The sequence below is a fragment of the Mustela lutreola genome, chromosome 18, assembly GCF_030435805.1.
Source record: "Mustela lutreola isolate mMusLut2 chromosome 18, mMusLut2.pri, whole genome shotgun sequence".
NCBI lineage: Eukaryota > Metazoa > Chordata > Mammalia > Carnivora > Mustelidae > Mustela > Mustela lutreola.
Window position 1 is genome coordinate 10,586,662 of NC_081307.1, and position 17,929 is coordinate 10,604,590.

The 17,929-nt window shown below is 41.9% G+C and overlaps 1 protein-coding gene and 1 long non-coding RNA gene across 5 annotated transcripts in view; both read right to left on the reverse strand.

The window, feature by feature from the left end:
• UNC5D (unc-5 netrin receptor D) overlaps window positions 1-17,929 on the reverse strand; it is a 544,123-nt gene that overhangs the window by 298,248 nt on the left and 227,946 nt on the right. The gene's annotated exons all lie outside the window — the stretch shown is intronic.
• LOC131820532 (uncharacterized) lies at window positions 13,193-16,543 on the reverse strand. The gene is made up of 4 exons (XR_009349674.1): window positions 16,344-16,543; window positions 15,091-15,305; window positions 14,193-14,253; window positions 13,193-13,546 (listed from the first exon to the last, which is right to left on the reverse strand). It is a non-coding gene; the product is annotated as an uncharacterized LOC131820532 (long non-coding RNA).

Genomic DNA, 17,929 nt, shown 5'->3' on the forward strand with positions numbered 1-17,929 from the left:
TACAATCCAGGATCCGCTAGCCACAGGGGCGCTGGGCACACCTTCCCACTTCCATCAGCCTGAGCTTCTCCACTGAAGCTGGTGATAATACTATCCACAAAGGGGTGGTGGGAAGCACAACAGAGCCCTTGGCATAGTAGAACACACATAGTATCTGCTGGAAACATTTTGGTTCTTGAAATGCTGGAGTCCATGTCAATTAAGTCAAGGAAAGACTTTAAGAATGCTGGGATGATCTTGGCCCAAATCGTGTCATACTGGCACCACCAGTCCATAGAGCAGGCCTATGGCATCTGAGTAAGAACATCCTAGAATTGTGGGGCACCTGGGTGACGAAGTCATTTAGGCATCGGACTTTGGCTAAGATCATGATCCTGGGGTCCTGGGATCAAGCCCTGCATTGGGCTCTCTGCTTAGTGGGGAGCCCGTTTCTCCCTCTGCCTCTACCCTTTCCCCACTCCTCCTCTCCCCTACCCAAATAAATAAAATCTTTAAAAAAGAAAAAAAAAAGTACTAGGATTGCACTATGGATACTGAGGCAGAAAACAAAAGCGCCCTAGTTTCTCATGGGGTATACCATTAAATTCAGTCTTTCCTCTTGCTCTAGCCCATAGATATGGGGGAAAAGAGACTACTTCAGTGGTACTGACCACCAATAAATATGTATTTATTTATTGAGCATTAACTGTGCTCAGGCACTAGCCTCGATGCTTGGGAAAACAACAATGAACAAGATTGGCATGGTCTCTGATCTCGTGAAATGTATATTCTATCATGGGAGAAAGACCGAAACAAAAGTAGATGGAAAAAAAAAAATTACTTTTGATATATGGCTTGAAGGAAACAAACAAGAAAGACACCAACAAGGAAAAGAACACTGGTATAAAATTGTATTTTAAATAGGCTGGTCAGGGTCACCTCTGAAATGGTGGCCTTTCACCTGAGACCCCAAGATAGTGTGAGGGGAGATTGGTATGCACAGCAGGGAAGAATATTCCAAGCAGAGAAGAGGAGGCTCCCGTCCTGAGGCAGGACAGAGAGCAGGGTGCGGCAGTGCTGAGAAACTCAAGTGCGGAAGGAAGAAGGACTCCAGGAGAGCCCTGGAGCATGATGGGAGCCCTTGAAGGCCCCTGAAGGATGTGGTATGCATTTCACTAAAAGGTCAGTGGGAAGTCACCACAGGGGTCTGAGCAGAGGAGGGGTGCTATCCAAGTTACTCCTAAGATCATTCTTCCAGGTGAAGAATGACCCTCAATGGGCCCAACGTGTGTGTAGGGAGACCAGTCAGGAGGCCGGTTCAGTGACAGGAAGGATGGAATGGTGCCTGACACAAGACATGGGGAGAGCAGATGGAGAAAGTGAAGGGAATAGAAACAGGATTTCAAGTGTAAGTGATAAAATTATCTGATGACAGATCAAGGTAGAGCGAGGAAAAGAGAAAATGAGGAATAACTGGATATTCTGGCTTGAAGAGTAGCTGGCCAGCCCCGGGGGAAGCCCAAACAATGAACAGAAGCCTCCCTGGGCTTTGGTTCTTTGAGAAGGTTTATAAGAAAACAGGAGAAAAGTTCTGTGGGGTCGCAAGGGTTTTTTTTTTTTCCCCTTTCCTTTCGCCACCTTATCAGGCTTTTGACAAAGAGCTTGACATTGAGGTCTTGGTGATTAAATATAAATATGCTTAATTTATTACAGGCAGAGATAAAGGAACTCAGCTTTCCCTTAAGGGCCATTATCTAGATATGATTATATTGTGAACCAAAGCCAGGTCTCTGGAGACGGCTGATCGATTGGCCAGTTCACAAGTCCCTCCCCATTTCCCTACATCTGGATGCAGCACAAACATCCTGCCTGGGATCCGTACTCCCAGCAGCCCTGTGTTCACTACACTCTGAGCCTCAGATGTCAGAAAGCAGTCTAAGTGACTGCCTAAAGAAGAAAATAATTAAAATGTTTTTATCTGTTCTCATGTCTCATCCTACACTAATGTATTAATTCAACCACTGCTCCTATGAGTGGTGTTTTTTAATCAATACCTCCCAGGACCCAAGGCGGCTGGAGTGCATAAAGAAAAACCCTTTGTTTTCTTTGTGCCTAAACACCGCTAAGACAATAACAGAGAAATAGAAATTCTTGAGTCACTCTGTTAGGGAATTCAGCATTAGAGGAAGAACCATATTGCTATCAAAGGGGAAACAAAAGTGCTCTAGTTCTTCGGTAAGTTTCTACCTTTCAAGCCAAACTTAACTCAACAAAAGTTACCCTTAAGCATGACCAACCTAATCTGTGCTTCAGGAAGATTAGTCTGGGGGCAGTATATGAGCTAGAGAATGTGACCAACCTCCCCCCCACACACACACACAGACAGACAGACACACACACACACACACACAGGTGACTGGGGATGGATACAGATTATGTATCTTGAACCATTTACAGCCAGTAAACTTAGCAGATACACAAGTCCCTCTAACTTGGCCACTGTGGGGGGAAGAAAAATAATTCTCCCTCTACCTTAACAAGTTCTTGGCTAAGACACACTTGAAATAAACAGACCAACAGAAGAAAAAACAAACATTTTAATGACATGTACACCTCCTACACACGTGGGAGACATCCAGGAAAACTGAGGGACTTTCCAAAATGGCCCAAGCTACCACCTTAAACAGTAACTCCAGCTAAGGAAAAAAAAGATGTTGGGGGTAGGGAAGAGAGTTATGGGAGGTTACCAGGAAAAGCGCAGTAAACAAGAGTAAGATGCAGACTTACACCACTGTCTTCTCCACAGAAGTTTCTAGAGACTTACAGTCCCCCTGCTCTTCCTGGTACAGAAAAGGTGACACCCTTACAAACGGAGGTTTCCCTTATAAATACAAACGTCTCTTACAAAAAAGTAACTTTTCCGTTCTCAGAGCTGTCTGTGGTTTCTTATAAAGAGCCTGAAGCCATCTTGTGCCCCAAAAGGGCATAGTTTGGGGTAACAAATTCAGTTCCCCTTCACCACTGTCAGTAGATAGCTCTTGTAGTTGGTAGTAAGAGGTCATTCTGAACTTAGGAAGGGGGAATCTTTTTGAACCTACGTAGTTCACAATCACAGAAGATACGTATCACCTTGTGCTGTCAGTGCATGGATCAAAGATCTGGAGGCTGGCCCACCAAGACCTACAACTCTTTTTTTTTTTTTTTCTTAAGATTTTATTTATTTATTTGACAGACAGAGATCACGAGTAGGTAGAGAGGCAGGCAGAGAGAGAGAGGAAGAGAAGCAGGCCTCCTGCTGAGCAGAGAGCCCGATGCCGGGCTTGATCCCAGGGATCCCTTGGACCATGACCTGAGTCGAAAGCAGAGGCTTTAACCACTGAGCCACCCAGGCGCCCCAAGACCTACAACTCTCGATGAACCTTGTCTCTCTCCTATCTCACCGCAGACTGAACAGCAGCACAAAAGACTGGAAAGATCTTTTCAATGACAATTGCATTACTTGAGAGATTACATTCGTTTTTAGATTTCATGTTTTATCCTTGTGGTCTCTCCTAAGTTTCCTGAGGTTAGTATTTGTGTCTGTTTTCCTATTTACCTAGCACACCGAATCTGCACAAAGTAAGTATTGTTAAATACAATAGGGCCTAAAATGGAATCACTATGCTAAGCCCCATGAAACCAATCTGAGAATTAGTTTTGGTTCTCCCAGAAATAACATCTTAAATCAGTCAAACAAGAAAGCTCTAGTTAGGGAGACCCAAGTGATAGGCCTCTCCTATCCCCTAAAGTGACCTTGAAATAACTGGGTTTTTTTTTTTTTTTGGGGGGGGGGGTCCAGGATCATTTCCTTATTCCCTCTTCTTTCTGCCTAACATCTTTCATTTTGTATAGCTCCTCAGAGCTGGATGCTACCTGACTGATGAATCTTCGAGCCAAAGACAGTAATTTTAAAGTAAGATCTTTAAAATTTACTCAATTTGCATTTTACTTTTGAATAGTGTTTAAACAAATACTGATAAATTAATGAATTCTTTCTCATTTAGACAACTGTTTTCAATTCGAAGGTCCATATTTTAAGAAGATTTTTACTGTATTTGGGACGGACGGACCAAGATGGCAAAGGAACCTAGAAAGTCTGTTATTTTAGCAACATAAAAGTCAGAAATGGCATGCAGGAATGGAATGGAGGTATAGTAGTATTCTTTGTGGAGTTGAAAATTATATTTCAGAGAAATTAGACTTATTGTGGAATTTCAAAAGGCCAAATTAAGAAAAATGTGTGTAAAGCAATGAAAGGCATTTAACTCAAGCTCAGGAAGAACACGCTCACGATCTAAAATAAATAAAAATGAAGCCTCTCCGTTGGGAAGAAGGGTAGATCCCACTATTAGATGTATCCAAACCACCCCTTAATGACCACAGCCATCTGGAATTCTACAGAGGAGATGCTTTGACCTAGGTAATGTCCCTTCCTCTGAAAAGTTATGATTCAGGGACTTGCATTGTGTAGATTTAAATATACCTTTTGGCTTCTTTTAGATAGAAAGTGATGTTTATAAAGTATGTCCTAACATTTTAATCTAGTGTATGGTAAAATATTTGACAGGATACAGACAAAAGTATGTGCTTAGGTTTGAAGTCATAAATATTTAATTAGGATGATAAAAGTTAAGGATAATAAATAGGAAAAAGGTATTTGAGGGATATGGGAACAATCCAATCCACATATTCTTGTGATTAACTGGATATGGAGGTGAAGGCCTTACAAAGGGACAGGATGATAATGTCAAGATACAGATGGGTAAAGGGATATCTGTAACATTGATACAACTCTTTTTGAATGTGGGGGGGAGAATTAGCTTTGGAGGAACAACTCACGTTTGTTTTTTTTTTCCCCACGTTTGATTTTCATTTTTTTTTTAAAGATTTTATTTATTTATTTGACAGACAGAAATCACAAGTAGGCAGAGAGGCAGGCAGAGAGAGAGGAGGAAGCAGGCTCCCCACTGAGCAGAGAGCCCGATGCGGGACTCAATCCCAGGACCCTGAGATCATGACCTGAGCTGAAGGCAGAGGCTTTAACCCACTAAGCTATCCAGGTGCCCCTCCACATTTGATTTTCAAACCAGAAGTTTAGAGGGACATACTATAAATATATGGAAAAATGTATCAGAAGGTCATTGATCTCAGATCCAAGGGAGAGCTTAAGACTCAGAAGCATTATAGCTGCTACTGGAGGAGGAAAAGAAGAAAAAGATAGGAGCGAGTATGGGCAAGGGGGAAGAGGAAAGTTCTAGTAACCATGTTAAGAGTACAGGGCTCTAGCACTTATGTACATCAAAAGTGTCAATAATAGCAGCTAGAATTTATTGTGTGCTTACTCTGTGCCCACACACTGCATAACATGTTTCATGAGCACTGTAGTTGGTACCAAAAAAGTAAAACTATCTTGACTGTCCATCTATAGAGGAACTAAAAAATATGACAAATTGATAACATGAACTATTGTTTGTATATTAAAAACAATGATTACACCTATATCTACAGATCAGGCAAGATACTCACCATTCAAATTACTTACAGAGAAATGTGTGTAGTAGGATCCTAAAAGGACCACATTCAGTGTATTTCTATCACACTTCCAATCCAGTTTTTCAGAAAATCCTTTTGACATGCTCTTTAAAATATACTAAACACCAAAAACACCTACATAAAGGCGCAGAGGTCTCATCAGGCTGTTCATACTAGTTGTCTAGGAAATTAGAGAGTGTTGGAATGAGGTATCTCAAACCCAACCAAACTGAAAAAACAAAACCCAAGTGAGCAAAGATTCTAGCATATTACAAAGTTAAATGAAAATTAAAAATACAAAATTCTATCCATGTCAATATAACATCCAATTAATTAATACCTAGGCTTATGAGCCATAATTAGAAAGTTAATTTTTTTTTTAAAGATTTTATTTATTTATTTGACAGAGAGAGAGATCACACGTAGGCAGAGAGAGAGAGAGAGAGAGAGAGAGGAGGGAGCAGGCTCCCTGCTGAGCAGAGAGCCCGATGCGGGGCTCGATCCCAGGACCCTGAGATCATGACCTGAGCTGAAGGCAGTGGCTTTAACCCACTGAGCCACCCAGGCGCCCCAGAAAGTTAATTTTTTAAAATATTTTATTTGAGAGAGAGAGAAAGAATGCACAAGTATGGGGGGGGTGCAGAGGGAGAGGGAGAAGCAGACCCCCTGCTGATGGGGGAGCCTAATGTGGGGCTCTCTCCTGGGATCACAACCCGAGCCTAAGGCAGATGTCCAACCCACTAAGCCACCCAAGTGCGCCCAAATGTTATCTTTTTTTTTTTTTAAAGAGCATATGCATGCAAGTGGGGAGGAGGGACACAGGGAATGAGGAGAAAGAGAGAATCTTAAGTGGGCTCCCTGCCCAGCATGGGGGCTGATGACATAAAGGCTTGATCTCACAATCCTGAGATCATGACCTGAGCCAGCAGACACTGAACTGACTTAGCCCCCCGGGTGCCCCTAAATGGGGACATTTTTTTTAATGAGGCCACTGACTTGAGGAGATGGAGACTGTGAGCAGTTTCAGTTTTAATCATCAGTTGTTTTAACCCTCTTTCAATATTAGACTTTTCACAAAACTAATGCTTACACCTGAACCCAGAGGTTGACAAGAATATATGCTCAGGAAAAATATTTGCTCTTACTTATTCTAGAGTTTAATACTGCACGACACAGAAAAACAAGTGTGTCATCAGGGTCTAATTAAGTGGGGGCTAGAGAGCCAATGCAAATCTATTGTATACGATGGGATCTGGTTTTAAGTTTTTATTGTGTTATCCATTTACTAATTGCCCTGTTGAGAACAAACACACTCTGCCTCTGTGCTGATAACAGGAACGCTATCACCTTTCTGCCTTCTGTGCTCTAATCCTCTGCACATCAGATGGGCTGTGAGCACTTCATTTAATGTTAAAGGTCAAGTGTTTCTTCTGGTAGGGTATGTTTGCTTGATAAAGTGTGTGCACAGCTTCACATGTTAAAAAGCAAATAAAGTCCGTTGGCTCGACCAATGATTATTTTATCCACACAGTCAACTAAGTGTGGGCCTCAGAGACCCTTTGCAAGAATCTATTACCTTCTCGGTTTCCCACTTAGTTCACGAATTACAGGTGTTTAGATGTAATTTCACATCTTGACTTGGCATCTCTCCACCGCGGAGCCTTAATTGTCATCTTAAACTACACACATCCAAAACTGAAAACCCTACCTCCCACCCATTCTCACCAAATTCTCCTCAGCCTTAGTGAAGGGCAACTTTAATCTTAAGGTAGCCAGACCAAGATGATCAGAGTTATTATTGCTGATAGCTTTTGGTCACATCCCAAGTCCAGCTTATCTGGAAAACTTGCTGGCTCTCCCTTCAAGACATATCCTAATCAGACCTGTTTCTTACCATACCCACTGCTACTAGAATGACTGAAGCAAATAGAATAGCATGCTTAGACAAGTAGTTGTACTAGCCTCACAACGAATCCTACTACTTTCTCCTTAGGCTCTAAAAATCTGACGGAAGACAAAGTCATGGCTTGAAAAGGATAAGTCACATCGTCTCGTGCCTTGACCAAACCCTTCAAATGATTCCTTATTCCCATTTATTTCCCCCGTCAAATACACATTCTCCTACAACCTCAGGGGCTTCTCCCACTGTAGAGGGTTCACTTGGGCTTTTCCTTCTGCCTGGAATGCTCTTATTTATATTGTAATTAAAGGTACTTTAGAAACAGCCAGTGCAGGAAGAATACTCTAACACACCTTTATCTCCAGAAAGCAGGAAATAAATCTCCCACTTCAAAAGTACCTTCCCTGAACCAGGAGGTAAAGACATCCTTATTGTCAGAAATAAGAAATTCAGGCCCAAGAAGCCTATAGAAACATTGTTACTTTTTCCTTAATATTTAAAGCCCCTGAGTATGTTTTCTTTGCTCCCTTAATTCATTACAGATTTATGCTTCTTTATTTATCTGAAGCCTCTACCTTCAGCTTAGGTCATGATCCCAGAGTCCTGGGATCGAGTCCAGCATTGGGCTCTCTGCTCAGCAGGGAGCCTGCTTCCCTCTCTCTCTCTCTCTCTTTCTGCCTGCCTCTCTGCCTACTTGTGATCTCTCTCTCGCTCTCTGTCAAATAAATAAATAAATAAATAATCTTTAAAGTGATCTTGAATAGGACTTTAACATTTCATTGCTAACTTGAAGAGGTCATACTTTGTCATGGGATCACCATTAGAACCACATGGTAGAGATAGGACAGCAGGGCATTCCAAAGGACAAAGTGATGGATTCCTCAAATTTTAATGCATATATCTTTTTTTTATTTTTTTAAGATCTTATTTATTTGATAGAGAGAGATCACAAGTAGGCAGAGAGGCAGGCAGAGAGAGATGGGGGGAGAAGCAGGCTCCCTGCTGAGCAGAGAGCCCGATGCGGGACTCGATCCCAGAACCCTGAGATTATGACCTGAGCTGAAGGCAGAGGCTTAACCCACTGAGCCACCCAGGCACCCTATGCATATATTATTAATGGAGGGTTCCATAGTCATAGGATGGACACTTTGTCCCAGAAATTAGATACTCAGCACAGCAATTACTGATTTTAATTCCTTTGTCTTTCTTCTCTAGTTAAAAAAAAAAAAAAAAAAAATCATAAAGAATCAAAGCCTCTCAAAGGCTAACAAATGATTAGAAATTCTAGGTGGGTGACTTCCTCCCCCAAGTTTGAGGCAATACAGATTCACTGGTTCTCTGTGTGTCCACACCATCGAAAGGCAGGGCGAATGCTCTTCGAAGCTTCTCAAAGCAAACAGGATGGTGACACACAAAAAATGAAGCATTCCAGGACTGAAGATGATAGTATAAACTACCTTCCTGTTTCTGAGCTCCAAAGACCAACGACATTTCCCGAAGTCTCTCAGTCTACAAAGACAGCATCATGCTCTCCAAAGAGCTGTCCTTTATTTCACACAGAAAATTTCCTAAAACCCTTTTCTATAATGACTAGTTTGAAATGTAATTTAAATAAACCCAATAGCTAAGAGTGAGGAGCTGCAGTGTAATTCAACCAAATCGAGCCTTAAATCCCAAATGATCTAATTAAAAGCAGGTTAAAGAATGTTGTACTCGACTTCTCGCTTCCTTGGATACCTCACACTTGATCAAAAAGCATAGAATGTTTAATGTTATTAACACATTTCAATACTGTCAGCTTCAGATCTGTTATTCAAAAACATTTAAAATAAAACCAAAATTAAGGATCAGAACTCAGTGTGGATTTCTCCCACTAGAGAGGGATAGATGCCTATAGGTTAAAGCATGGTCTTCGGCTCGAAATCTGATTCTATTATGAACAAGTAACTTTTTAGTACCAAGCAAGAGGGTTGGTAGAACACAGGATTTTGAAATACAAATCTTAGTGAGAAAAGATACTGAAATACAAGTTTGCATATGGGTTTTTATCATAATATTAGAGTATAAGTTACAACTTGATGACAAGTCACTTCCACAAGAGCTACTGAAGGAGCAAGAGCTTTTATGAGTGTGCTTCCAACTATGGACTGCTGGTATCCAATGCATTTTTGTCACCAATTTAAAAGAAGAAAGTTAGTGTGGTAATATTTTAAACTGAGGTCACGGTGGTGTTTTTCTCGAGGGGGCTCACATAGGTTTGTCACATTTTGAAATAAGCTAAATAAAAATTCAAACAACTTTTGAAGTAGCACACCCACCTGTATTGATTATTTTGGATTTTTCTCTTATGTCACGATAGATTCTAAATATTGGCTTAAGGCGTCAATAATATCTAAGGGCGACGGAAAGGACCATGGCTAGGTGCAAGATTTATAAATCTGCCTACCACTTCTTAAAATGAAATAATCCATTGATAAATAGAAGGCCTTCTATTAGTGATAACAGGCCTCTGGCATCGAGTTCAAAATTCTCTGTGAATATTTACTTTTGTGTGCCTATGTTCGAAGAGTACCTTCCAACTTAAGCCACTGATTTTGGTTAATAAAAACGTAAGTAGAAACTCAACAGAAGTCATTAATTACTTTTGTCCGTGTGATCACTAGCATGTATTCAAGACACGGTAGGATTCTGTAATTTTTCTAAGTTGCACTGTGTATCCAGATGCAATCACTGAGTGTTGATTAATGAGTGTTTGCTAGAACATGCAGAATAACAATGCAATATTATGTTTCTGGTCCATGAGACTCTGGATGTAGCTAGCCTTTGGTTTTTACTATTGTTTTTCTTTCCGTGTTGCTTAATAGCCATACAGGATTGTCTTTGATTGGATGTCAGAACAGTTTGTGCCTAGGTCCGTTCAAATTTTCTCCATACACACAAATTCAAGAATTTTTTTTTTTTTTTCTGGCACAAAAACCCAACATCATTAGTAGTGGCGTCTCTCAACAATGAGCATCATAAAAATCATCTGCAAGAGAAAAGAAGCTGATTTTCAATGATGTGATACAGACTTTGAAATCATGCAGGTAAATACCCAAACGATATGTAATGGATGAGAAAGAACAAAAGAAAAAAAGGAAGGGAAAGAGAAGATAAAATGCCACCATAAGTCGCAGGCTTGTGTGTTCAACATGTACACTAGGAAGAGTTATTATAAAAAAATGAAAAGGAAATTCTTAAACTAATCAAAGAGAGAAAAAGACTATAGTCTAAGTTTTCAATGCATTAAAATTAAACCCTGGAATAACTTCAAAATTAAGTGAAATGAATCCTAAAAGCAAGCAAATGTCTTTTAAAGTACAAAGAAAATTACCTTAGAAGATGAGACGGAGGGGCTTTTCAAGTGCAGCACATCAGATAAACCAGAAGGGCCCACAAGGGGGCTGGCCGGCTGCCTGGTAAATGCAATAGAAGTTGCTAAACATTCCAGTGCATGCCTGGCTATAATGATCACAGAAGGACTGGGATGCAGACATTGGGAGAGGGGCCTGATTCCAGGAGCAAGGGTAGGAGAACAGAATGGAAAGCAGTCTTAATGCCAGAATGGGTGATCAAAGCCTCACAACTCAACATCCTGACCCTGGGCTGTGAAGCTTGAAGGAACTAAAAGGATAGATAGGCTGGAAAAATAAATGATTATGCAGGAGTTTGGAGGAGAAAAATAAACAGGAAAGAATGGCTGTAGAAGGAGGCGGTCTTATTTTCAGGAGAGGTCTGAAACCCACTCGAGGCTAACCAAGGACAAATAGCCTTGCAGAAGGCAGAGTGGGAGATACCAGAGAAGGGAAACCGGCTTGGAAATAAACTTCAGGAAGCTCTTTGTCAGTGGTGGGGTTGAAGACAGACGCTTACTGCTCTGAGCCCATATCGCAAGGGCCAAGTGAAAGCCACAGAGTGTCCATGTTCTCGGTCACAAAAGATGCCCCTTTCTCTTATCAGCCTTCATGCACGACGTCCGAACTACACTCCTGGGAAAATGCAGATATGAATAGAAGAATTCAAAAGCTGTAGAGCTGGGAGAAAGCTTTATAAGCATTTCATAGCATAGCTTTAGAGCTCCATGAATAACCCAATACCCAGACAGGCGAAATGTTACCAGGCCTAGACCCCAGGCCCCCATTCCTCAAGGCTGCTGTGTTGCTCTTCTAGCATGCTTGCAAGGGTCGCTAGCATGCTAGCATGCTTCCATTGCCCGACAGGTGTTTGCAGCAGAGTCGTTTGTAGGCTTGTTAAAAAGAGATCCCTGGGACATTGGTCCTAACCCAATATCAAGAGTTGACAAGGCAAGCAGACCTGAGCCAGAAAGAATTATTCCAGCTCTCATATAGCACCACTACCTTAAATCCAGTGTAAGAGACATTCATCGAGGTCTGTGTGCAAGCAGTACCCAATGATGGAAAGTCAGTGAGGGCAAAACACTGCCCTCCAAGAGTTCATTCATCTAGTTACTGAACCACTTATTTAGGGCCAAGCACCCAGGGGGCACTCTGTAGACACTGGACAGTGTGGATGCTAGACCTGCCAGCTGGTGACCAACAGGTGCCCAACAGTATGAAGAAATGATTCCTCTCCAAGTTCAGCATGGAAGGTTACCTCCCCACACATGCTCAGAACCGAAACGGCAGAGGGTCATTATGGCTATCGAGTGTCAAAGGCATGAAACTGTGCCACAGTTTTTTAAAAAACTCAAATTAGGATGCAGACCAATTTGCCCCCACCTTCGTGTTGAAACAAGATACAAAACATAAGGTTTGGGGGACAGTTCTCAAAGAAGGTGCCAAATTTGCCTCCCTCCCCCAATCTCCCACACACCTGTTCCCCAGGAGTCAGGCCTGGATTATGGTAGGTTGGGTCCCTTGGGAACTCCTTGGAAAGGGCTACTCAAAGCTAGAGTCACAAGATCAGCCCGCAGCACTTTTAAAGGCTGAAAGTTCAGGGTGCCTGTGTGGCTCAGCTGCTTAATCTCAATTCAGATCTTGGTATCAGGGTCATGAGTTCAAGCCCCATGCTGGCTCCATGCTGGGTGTGGAGAGAAGAAGAAAAAGAAGAAGAAGAAGGCTAAAGGTCCAACAGACCAAGTACAGAATACCTTGCCCAAAGTTTAAGTCCTGGGTCAGAGCCAACAAAGGGAAGAGGTGGCCAGTTTCTGGGTGGTTGTGGTAGCTGCTTTTAAATCACCTGTACGGTCCAACAGCTGTGTAGACAAGTCCAGCAAAAAAGGGCAGACCAGATAAAGAGACATGCAGCAGCCTTCCTTTGCCTGTCTCACTGGGGTGCTTTCACTTCCACTGTCACTGATCTCACTAAAGATTTCCAAGTTTAACTCCTCCTTGTCTAAGATCTTTGTTCAAGTTTAAAAAAAAAACACAAGTAAAACCAAAGCAAAACCAATCAAGCAAACACCCTTCAATTTACTCATGAAATATTTTTTCCTAATCCCCCAAAAGTTAAAGCCCAGATTAAGCTTCCCAGACCCCTTGGGGAGGACAATGAACTCAGTTCCTGTTTCTTCCTCACAGTTCAATCCCCTGCATTTAAGTGATTTACATAATGAAGGATCTCACCTACTGAGGCTCAGATTGTCAACCCCACCCACACAAGGAGAGCTTTATGATTCACTTCTCGGTGAGCCTCCTTTCCACCACTATAAAGTGGTTCAGTTCACTAAAACCTTATGTAAAACTTTATTAGGCAGGATAATTTAGCTTAACTGGTACAACCGGCAATGAGAACTCTGTGGCCTGATACAGGAAACGGATATTCGTTGCTCACATAAAATCCAAAGCAGGTCAGTGGGGGACCACCTCCGTCCAGGACTCTGGGACCCGTAACACTGCCATTTTGTAATGCCACCATCTCAAGGTTGCCGAGGCAGGGAAGGGAGAGACGAGGCATCTCGCTGGCTTTTAACTACCTCCATCTAGAAGTAACTCGTCACACTTCTGTTCAGTGGCCAGAACGTGCTCGATGGCTTCACTTCAGTCTCAAGAGACCAGTAGAAATAAGGAAGCTCATGAAATATTGAGTGTACGCGATCTACAATGACAGCAATAATTATTATCGACATAGAACATTAGCATATACGTCTTATCTGGAAGGATCCTTTTCCCCATATTCCCATAGTCCACTTCTCCTAAGTGGTTTTCCTGCGTTTGAATGCTAGGAAACCTTCTCTTCCAGTGTTTTAATGAGGCGTTTGAGTACATCGAAAACCATTTAAAAAAAAAAGTCCCTAAACAGTATCAAACAGGAAATTCTTCTTTTGTTTTTGAATACACTAAAGGATCAGAAACTAGACAAGGTCAAGAGTAAACTGTGGCAAATTATCAGGAAAGGGGTGAAGAAAAAGAATCACCAGTGGTATTACTTCTGAGGAACACCCTGGTTTGCCTCTGAATGTAAACTTCTTATGGTGGAAGCATACACACATACACACCCAGCAAACGGACCTGATACATTGTCAGTTGTGCTCAGACATAGGGCAAGTTTGTGATTCATTCCCCCCAGCAAATGAAGTCTTGGTTCCATCCTGATAGTTGGTACCTTCTACCATTCAGCATCCCTTGTGGCCCTTTCTGATTTAAGAAAAAGAGAGGCCCTTCACCTCATTCTTAAAGCTTTAGAGGGCTCTTGAGCTTATAAAGGGAATGCTTTCAACTTAAAAAATACTTTTGAGACTCACCATAGCACATATCCTCCCCAATGTCCAAAGCCTGATGATTCACAGACCTGTACCCCTGGAGCTAAAAACACATTATATGTTAATTTTTAAAAATTTAAATATATATATATTTTTTTTTCTTAAAGATTTTATTTATTTATTTGACAGAGAGAGATCACAAGTAGGCAGAGAGGCAGGCAGAGAGAGAGGAGGAAGCAGGCTCCCTGCTGAGCAGATCTGCGGGGCGGGGCTTGATCCCAGGACCCTGGGATCATGACCTGAGCCAAAGACAGAGGCTTTAACCCACTGAGCCACCCAGGCGCCCCTAAAAAAAATAATTTTAAAGATCTTTTCTTTTTCATTTTATTTTTTTAAGAGCGGTGGGGAAGATGCAGAAGAAAAGAGAATCTTTTTGTTTTAAAATATTCTATTTATTTATTTTGAGAAAGAGAGAGCAAGCATACAAGTAGGGCGAGCGGGAAAGGGAGCAGACTCCCCAATGAGCAGGGAGACCCACGGGGGAGCCTGATAGATCATGACCTGAGCTGAAGGCAGCTGCTCAACCCACGGAGCCACGCAGGCACCCTGGGAGAGCGAGAATCTTAAGCAGGATCTATGCCCAGTGCAGAGCCCCATGAGGGGCTCGATCTCACGACACGGAGATCATGACCTGAGCCAAAATCAAGTTGGACACTTAACTGACTGAGCCATCCAGGTTCCCCTAAGATGTATCTTTTAATACAAAGTAAAAACACCAATTACTACATAAAGGTTGGGGAAAAATTAAGTGTCAGAAGGATAATACACTCATCATCCAAATATTTAACAAACACTGAATGCCTCCCACATGTCAGGCACTAAGTTTGATGATAAAGCAGTGAATACAGCCTACAAAAATCTATGCCTTCATCAAACTCACCTTCCAGAATAACTACATTCCCTGGTTTCCAAGTGTTCCTAGTTGGTTGTTTCGATCAGGCTTCTCTTTATTCCCCATCCCCTCAGATGAACTCCATAGGCCTATTTCCAGCTACCACATCCTCTCTCCGTTCTCGCTCATTGTCAACGGAGGTTCACACCTTCCCGGTAACAGAGGTCATCCGCACACTCATTTCTGGGAGGTTTTGTCACTTCCTGTCGGGGCAATCACTTTTAAAGAAACCTTACATTCTATAGTCGACAACTCAAATATCATTTTCACATTCTGTGTTGCCTAGTTCACTGCGTGGTCAGCCCAGCAGGACAACTCTGGTTTGCCTCGCGGATGTGATTTTGTGACTCTCACACCGGTGCCACTGAACCCTGTGGAAAAATCCGCTCCTAACACTGCACCTTTATACAATGCTTTCCATCCCCAAGTCTTTATTTTCCATCTTTTACCGTTTCTCCTTATTCTTCAAGCCAGGACAAGTCATGTGTCATGGAAAGGTCCAGTCTGAGAGGAAACGTGGGTCCTCTACTAATACTTGGTCAGTTGTGCCTGACAACAAAATACGGACGACGAAGTCCTTCTTAGACTTCTGAGCAAGTCACTTTTCCTCTTTTGTGCTTCAAGAGATTGCTTGGTTCACAGTGTCTGAGCACAGAGCACTTCCCCCCCCCTTTTATTTACCAAGGGGCTTTATGGTAACAGAGACGATCTGGCCTTTTTTCTTTTTTTTTTTTAATTTTCCTGGAATGGTCTCGATTCCCCACATCCTTTCCCATAAGTGTGCTATCATTCTTGTCAGACTGTAGCTTAATTCCCGTTAAAAACACAAGGTTACAGTTCATCTGGTTCCTTACCAGGGCAATTCACATTCAGATTAAAAGCCTCACACTTTTCTCAAAGTTCTTCCAAATAGCCCTTTTGTGACTTCCCACTCCACCCCCTCACCACAGCTTAAGGCCACGTATCAACCTCCTACTCATCCTGCCAACCCACTCTTGGCTCTATCACTCATCATCCCCTCCCTTTGTGGGCTGCTCTCCTGAACTAGGGAGAACCCAACCTCCTCTACCTCTTTTCCATGCAGATTCTAAACTCCCAAAGCTCACTCCTGTATGAGCACCATTCCCCTAAGGAGGCCCCATATACCGACGTATACATTCTCCTTCCCCAGAAGTTTTTCTTGACCTATGGGGCTCGGGAAGTGCTCTTTTGAGGAGACCTTCTTGTCCGAATATACAAACCTCAAGCCTCCTTTTGTTCTCCTACAAGGAATGGAACCCCTAGTTTCAGTGGAAGTGGAAAACTTCATTTCAACGCTACGGACGTGAAGTCGGTTTTGTCTCTTTTCAGTTGATTGTGTTTTGAGAGTAGTAGACATTGGTTTCAGAGGTACAACACAGTGATTCAACAATGCTGGGTTATGATAATCTTACCACAAGTGTAGCTATCATCTGTCACCATGTAGCACCATTATGATGTCATTGACTATATTCCCCATGCTGTGCCCTTTATTCCCGTGACTTACTCATTCCATAACTGGAAGCCTGGATCTCTGACTCCCCCTCACCCATTCTGCCCATTTCCCCATCGCCCTCCCCTCTGGCAGCCACCAGCATGTTCTCTGTATTTATGGGACTGACTCTGTTTTGTGTTTGTTTATTCATTTTATTCTTGTTGTCTTAATTCCTTAGACAGGGACTAAGAAAATTCAACAGCTTTACTCGTCTGGTACTGAACCACAAAGCAAACACTGAAGTGTTTGCTTGTTTTGTTTTGTTTTAATTTATGTAGCCATTAACTGGTTGGCAGTAATCCACAATAAAGCATCAATATATCTCCTTATAATGGCAGCTTCCTCTTTTAATAACTCAATGGATCTTTAAATACTCACCAAACGCCACATTCTACAATAGCCATCAGGCAAAAGATGTGCCTACCAGTATGTGTTTAATTCATTAAGTAAAACATTAAAAAAAAAAAAAAAAAAGTAGTTGTGGTCTAGTGCATCATGAAAACACTACCAGATCCCAGAATATTAAGTCTTAGCTATGAAGAACAAGAATATATACTAACAAGAGAAAGATGTAATATGACAGAATGGGTTAAAGCAACAGTTGGAGGTTTTTACTACTTTTCTTTTGGTATTAATTACTCTAAAGTCCACTGGGGAACTTGAAGTAACACAACAAAAAAATTCAGAGTTTTTTTCCCCAACGTTTTCTAAGTTAGCAAGGTACTGCAATTCACTGCAATTATAAGAGCCTTCAATAAATGTATTCCTACCTAGAATCGAATGAATTTTGGCAGTGTCTTCCAGTAGCACGCATGGGGAAGACAAGAAAGTGCTTGGTGTATTCCTCAATTCTCTATTCCTTGTGAAATATCTTCTACAGCCTGTATCAATAGAGATATTTACTCCCAGACTCTCAGAGTGGTTATTCCCTGGATATTGGGGGTTTTGAATAAATGTTGAGGTGAGAAGGTGTTAGTGGGTAAACAACATCTGTCACTCCTGGGTGCAGAACAAGGTCCTCAAATAGTCCTTCTCAAGCAATGGCTCTGAACCACAGGTCGGGATGGACAAACAGCTAGGATCAAGGAATCAGTTTCAAGATACCAGAATCAGGAAATCTAGGTTCAAGGGCTGGAACCTGAAATAGCAGGCTATGTGAACTTAAGACTATCCTTTAAGCATCTGAGTTGGCTTTAATAGTTGCAAAACAGGAAGTCAACCTCAAAGGTTGGTTACAAAGCTTATGTGAGATGATCTCTAGGAAAGCACGTAAGACACCTAATAAAAATACATATAGTGATGGGGGTGGGTGGT